This window comes from Opisthorchis viverrini, assembly GCF_000715545.1.
Source record: "Opisthorchis viverrini unplaced genomic scaffold opera_v5_8, whole genome shotgun sequence".
Classification (NCBI taxonomy): domain Eukaryota; kingdom Metazoa; phylum Platyhelminthes; class Trematoda; order Opisthorchiida; family Opisthorchiidae; genus Opisthorchis; species Opisthorchis viverrini.
The window spans coordinates 2,811,766-2,818,385 of record NW_008751664.1 but is presented as its reverse complement, the minus strand read 5'-3'; positions in this window follow the sequence as shown (position 1 = coordinate 2,818,385).

The window sequence follows — 6,620 nt, the reverse complement described above, 5'->3', positions numbered from 1 at the left end:
CACGACGGAAAATATATTTCAATCAAAAACGAAGGAAAACTTCAGGTCATCACCTTCATCGACAGCATGGAATTAGTGTTCAACATTGATGGTGTGCTGCCGTAAAATACTTCGGGTAATCCTGCAGTTATAATCATTCGCGGAGACTCTGAAGGCCCGCAATACACCTGTTGACGAAAAATTTGTGGGAAGATCTCCACTCAATCTAAATTTGCATCCCTTAACCTCTACCTGATTAAATTTATGTGAAAGCTGATATCTTGGTAAACCGAGAAGCGTTATTCATAGTCAGCAGTGCAACATAAACACTCAGCAACCTCTGGTAATCCGTACAACTTTGGAAGAACACAATGCCTTCAGCATACAAATTGTGCCCACACTATATCAATAAATGGATAACAGGCGCAAATACTGTCGTGAACTCTATACGGTCAATGCTCATGGGATGCACCTTTGGCAGGCATCTTGATACTCTCCTAGAGATATGGTATCTTTTTCAAAATGGTGTTAACTGTTAGGCTTTCGCAGACGTCAGCGTTGGGCTCTAACATGTTTGTGCAATACCGGAGAGTTGGCTCAATCTAAACCCAACCCTTACAGCGTCAGATGCATGAAAATGCCTTCATAACTGGGGATTGATCAAACCTCAACTCCATCCCCTTCTGTAAATTCCCTAAATCCAGCAACCTGTCAGTGTGTCAGCTCGTACTATTTTACGTACCCACATCTTGGTTTTATACTCCGGCATCGGAGATATCATCAAAATATCTCTGACCAAAATACGTTTTCTCTGTCCGTAGCAAACTACTACACTTCTGAAGATGTTACCACTCTCTTTGTAATAAACTAGCACTAACAAGCGATGCCATTATATGCTGGTGAATGTTTATCAATAAGTTTTCTTCTGTAGAGCAGTTTCAATGCGCGTTTCTACGATATTCTGCCTCTAAGTTTCGTGAAACTGATTAAAATCTGGTTTCACTTACCGGCCCCCGGTACACCTGCGAAACTGTCAATACATATAAACACCATGAGACAAATTCCCTATTCGTCTAGCTTATCTCGGTATCACACGCAAGAACGTGGTGCATATTGGCCTGTAAAGGTGTATCGGGCATGTGGATAATTGCCGTTTCGTCACTGAAGCCGTTGGAGCTTCGAATATTGGCTACCCCTGATTTACACGTCCTGTTTAGCAGCCATCCACTCCGTATGATTCGAGCTTCACATCCGAATGGATCCCCATCCAGACCAAAACATACCTGCGATCTCATATTGTCTTTGTTCTGCGGCTACCCTGGACCAACCCGAAAATTTGCCCCGCCCACAGAATCACACACACCAGCCCAATCACCTCAACCAAGATGTCCGCCACGGGGTTGTCCAAGAGTCGACGTATTGCAGTGGAATAATGGCACGGTCCTGCCACGCCCAGTTTGATAGCACACCTGCAACAACTAAACCCTCACTTTTTTGGTATCCTCCCGCCCACTCTGGTCCTTATCTGCAACCGCGAACAAACTCCACTCAACCCAGCCGCCTCCGGAATGCGTTAATTCTAAATCGCTCAACCTTCCGTTGGAATGCAAACATTGGTTGACTTTCATTCTGTGTTCCTCACAAGCTAAGCTATTTTCTGTGCAGTTTGCGCTTTGTCTTGTCCGTTATCACCAACTCCCTTCTCCCAAAGAGCTTCTACACCCGATCTCACTCCCAAAGTGATATTGGTGAGTCGCTACAGTTTCAATGTACGCAGTGACTACGATATTCCTACTACGATTTATCCGTATTGTTGATTCCCCTACTTCGTTATCCACAATTACGGTTTTTGTGACCCCGGTCGTAAGCCCAAGTCCGAATAGTCTTCCTCGCTTGATTAAAACATTAGTTCAAATTGACTGACCAGATCTTGAAAATCCTGCTACCACACCAGATTCGTGCTCCGGTTCTACATTTCTCTCAGTTTGAATTTTTCTCATCGCTCGGCAAGCATTCAACTCCTAATTATCTCATCTTGTCTCAGCTTGGGATTTTCCCCCCAAAACTGAGATAAAATCCTGGTAACTGTGTCTAGTTTCCCTCGCCGATTTAGGCGTGGTCATGTCTACATCGGAAATTGTTCACTGTTTATGCACCCTCCTTTGTATCGCCCAACCCCATTACCCACAAATCTCCCCAGTTGTACTTTATTCTGACTATGACCGTGTGATTATGCCTGGCAGAATGCCAACCACTAGTTAGGAACAAACATTATTGATGCGATTGTACTTTGTCATCTCCTCCCGCTTCCTTATTCATTTTCTGAAAAACTTTACTGGACCACTTCAATGACAGTCCGGGATGGCTTTGAAAGCACTTTCGTCCACTATGATAGGTTTCTCCCTTCAATACCTACCGTATGAGCATCTGTTTACGTAAGGTAGCCAAAAGTGCATGTGTCAATGATCCACGATGTTGCATTCGTATACCCATATCGAAGTCTACCCTACAATGTTTCACGAACGACTACATATCTACAAATCTATCCATAAATTTACTGGCGTACCAATTTGCAAATTGAAGCCCTCAATATTTACTGCGAACTCTCATGGGTATTCCTCACCATCACCTGAACCTTCATTTCGTTTTTAGGATCGGCCTCTAGCACGTTGCCAAATTAATAATGGATTTCACCCACCCCTGAAGGCCTGTGGTTTAAAACCGCATTCTACACAGCACCGTAGCGCATTCAGGTAGTCCCTTTTTGTTTTGAGCCCCCTGTGTAGAAGTGGCCGACTGCTTGCCTCACAAGAAATACCGCAATCACGCGCGCCGGACCCTCAATAATTTTAGAAGTATCCTTCCTTCATTCTGGTGCCCGTTAAAGTACATTTTTCAACCCTAAATACTTTAATAACCCCATCTGATTTGCCCTCAACTTTCATGTCCTGAATCATCCACGAACCCAAGTACGACGTCGAGATAACGGTACTTCGGTTGTCATTTGCGATCTCACAACTTGTTTGTTGTTTCCAACAGCCCTGCCATTTCCTGGCCGAGTTGGTTACGTGCGTCGACAAAGCCATTTTAATCCGCTGAATGTATGCCAAAAATTCTAATTAATTGCTATCACATCTTATGCCATACACACTTTGCTCTTCAAGTGACGGCAATCTGTCCTACTCGACACAAGCACTGCAACTCCGAAAAGCCTGATCAACGACCTTCACACTCATAAACCAGTGAATTCGCCCAATTTTAATCCGACCCACATTCCTGATTAAGAAATATCTCGCCCCCACTCATCTGCAGTGCCGTTTGTCTTCTAAAGTTTGTTGTCTGCTGTTTGAACTGTTACCCTCACAGATCATGTCATTCCTTTGATGCAATTGCTGCCAGTTTTAGTTCTGTTGTATCCCTTCATCTTCCCTGATGCTACCTGGTAGGCGACTGGAGAAACTGTGTGGTAACGCAACTATTGCGTTCTATTTGTACGATTTATCTGTAACCGTATTTGATAGTCGAACTGCTCTCAACCAACCAGTGTCTCCTGTACGCCCACACCAGCCCTCGAGCGGTTGTTATCTTTGTCTCGATTAGTCATAGATAGCCGTCTGTTCACTTGTGTATGGAGTGCCTCGGCCATCGGGTGGGCGTGAAAGGCATGTGTACTTCCTGACCTTTGCTCCGGCAGGTGATGAAATCGGGCACGATGCACAGATCTCGTGCCATCTGGTATTTTCTCCATAGAACATAAAGAGACCTTGTAATTTTGGATTCCTACCCATGCCACCTCAGGTGTGATGAATTCTACTCCATTAATGTTTACAGTTTACGTCACTTTCCCTTTTCCCATAAATCACAAACCCCACCAGTCATGCCTTTATTCTGACTGTAATACTATGATCATGCCCGACGGTATGCTACCCACTAGTTGGGAATAAATATTATTATTATTATTAATTGTGGGCGTACTCGTACGGCACTGTTTCATTTAATCAATGTTTCACTGCGCAGCAGGCTGATGCCGGGCCGTAATAGGTTCGGAAATGCAATGGTTTTAGGAACAGCACGCACTAGTGATGTTTATTGCATTATTGTAAATTATAGCTTCTTCAGTTTCGAATATTCCTCCAACAATCCCATATCAAATATATCTCAATGTCCCTAGTGTCCAAGTCAGGCAGGACCACATCTGCAGTGGATAATGCCCTTTTTCAATTACCACACTTCCTTACATTGTTGGCCCACAGCAGTCGACGAAGGCCGCGCTTTTATTCTGGCCGTATTATTGCAATCATGGCTGACTGTTCGCCACTCGTCTATTTAGAATGAACGAATAAACTACAACGAAACCAAACGATCATTTACTTCACAGAGCTATTAGGCGATTCCGGCTGTGATGGATACCGTGATTGGTAACAACCCTGTTGTTCATCGCTTGTAAACTGTTGCCCTTCAGGAGCAGAAGTTCCTTTTTTCAGTAGTGCATCAACTTCTATTGGACAGGCGTCGGTTTACGGGGAGTCTGTCCTACAAAAAACTGCTCTCTGAAGATGCCATGCTGTGACTGAAAGACACTCATTTTGTCCGGCTTAAAGGAGCCAGATTAAGTCACAGGTGCTTTGCACTACATGTCCCTAAGAGCTATGTTCAACCTGTTAGCTTTCGCTAATTCCTCGAAGCCTTTTCAAATGCAGTGAAGATTGGAAGCCTAGCGGTATCAGAGTCTTCAACAAATCCCTCCGGAGCCAGAAACAAACCTTGTTGAGCAGTGCCAGTGCAATTTGAAAATGAACACGTGGCAAAATTTTCCACTGAATACTAATGAAAACAAATTTTAAAATAGGGGAGTAAGGCTATTGCTTTTTGGTTCAAGTATGCATACAGGAAGATGCTGTATTTTAGCGTAAGTGTTTTCCTCATGCGCAACGGTTTTAAAAATTGCATATGCAAGTGAGAACCAGCCTAATTTAGTAGGATGTAAACTCACCTTCAATGTAATTTTTCCGATAGCTAAGGCCTCACGATTTTACTCCCCCACCGCCGTGATGTGTTCAACGAGTACACCAAGAATAACTATATGGTAGTTAAGCGCATTTTGGAAACAACACCGAGGTGTTTCCACTTGTGAGGGGTCGTACCACTAATCCGGCTGGAGTCCCCAGAATTCAAGCAGAAGCAGGAATCAGCTGATGTTTTAAGGCAGGCGCATTTTCAAAAGACAGAACAATTGTAACTCACTCCGGTTTTGTCTGAGCCGGTACGGAGACCATCATTCTGCCATTCCTTAGTTTCGTTTTGGCATTTATATGGCGACTAAGGTTTTGTAAAATTAGCTGTCTGTAAACCGATGTCCAACAGAAGTTCGACAAGCCAGTGAGGTGCTGAAACACGGAACGCAGTCGTTCGATTTGGGGCCGCTCTCAGCCGGTGGATTTGGAAAGTCCTTGCCACTCGGGACAACTTTATCTACTGCCAGATGTGTCAATCAAATCTGCTGAGTAAGTGAACAATGGTTTTGTTTCATTGCAATGGATGATTTGCCTTCCACTGCAGCTAATCTTTACGGGTTCTGACAAGTACTAGTCTTACGTTCGAGCGAAGTGTGCTACAAGCACATTTCCCTTGCTAGAGCAAAACAAGCCACGTTGTTCGGACACTTGATACACATCGTAAATGTCGGTGGAATACGGGCAACAAACTAATTCTGATGAGTCCTTTTGAAGCAGTTAATGCATGGCAGGTATAAACAAGCTCCACACATTGCTCCTCCCAACTGGAGCGGGCACTTCACTTTCGGCGGTCAACACATTGGTGGGAAGCAAGCCGTCCGGTCCTCTGCGCAAACACTTTTGCTTGTCTAGGGCGATAATGGGCTAACGGCATCAAGTCAATGCACTCGTTATGGATACATTGGCGTGCATGTGCGAGCAGCCAGGCTTGTATTTGACGGTGATTTGAAGATGCCGCACAGTCATTTTCATGGACCCATAGGGAAGCGAGTACATATCGTGTAAAAATAATGTTTTTGGTTGCATACACACTCCAACAACACCCGGCATATATTCCATCGCACGGTACGCCGCAGCAACATCGCGCAGTTGCGATATTTCTTGTAACCTCACAAGCATACAGGTTCCGCCAAGACTTGAAGATATTGCGCATGAATGCATGATTCGTATTCCCTCTTACATACTCCCTATCCATCAATAATAAGTTGACTGCCAACGTACAACCCGGGTTCGTTCATTTGGCTTGGTCAAAACCCGCTTGGAGAACACCAACGGTGGCTCGAAAAAATGGATGCCGAAATTCGATAATCTCAAGCCTGGCATACAGTGAGTGTCCCAGCACGCCAAATGGCTCGTGCGAGAATAAGGGCTGCAAACTTCGTGTCGATGTGACCGAAGAAAAATTCATGAAGGCGCCGATTGCGTTTTATATTTGCCTCACGGTAACTAACCCATAATTTCTGGTTCAAATGCCAAAGTTTTCCCAGACTGTTCACATCTCTGCTGGCACGTGCACGCACCCCGTTCACCGGATGATGTGTACACCTAATATTGCTATTCAGGAGTCTTTCGAATACGGGCAGGAAGAAACCATATTAACAGACGGTTTTTTAAGTCGTTACTCCA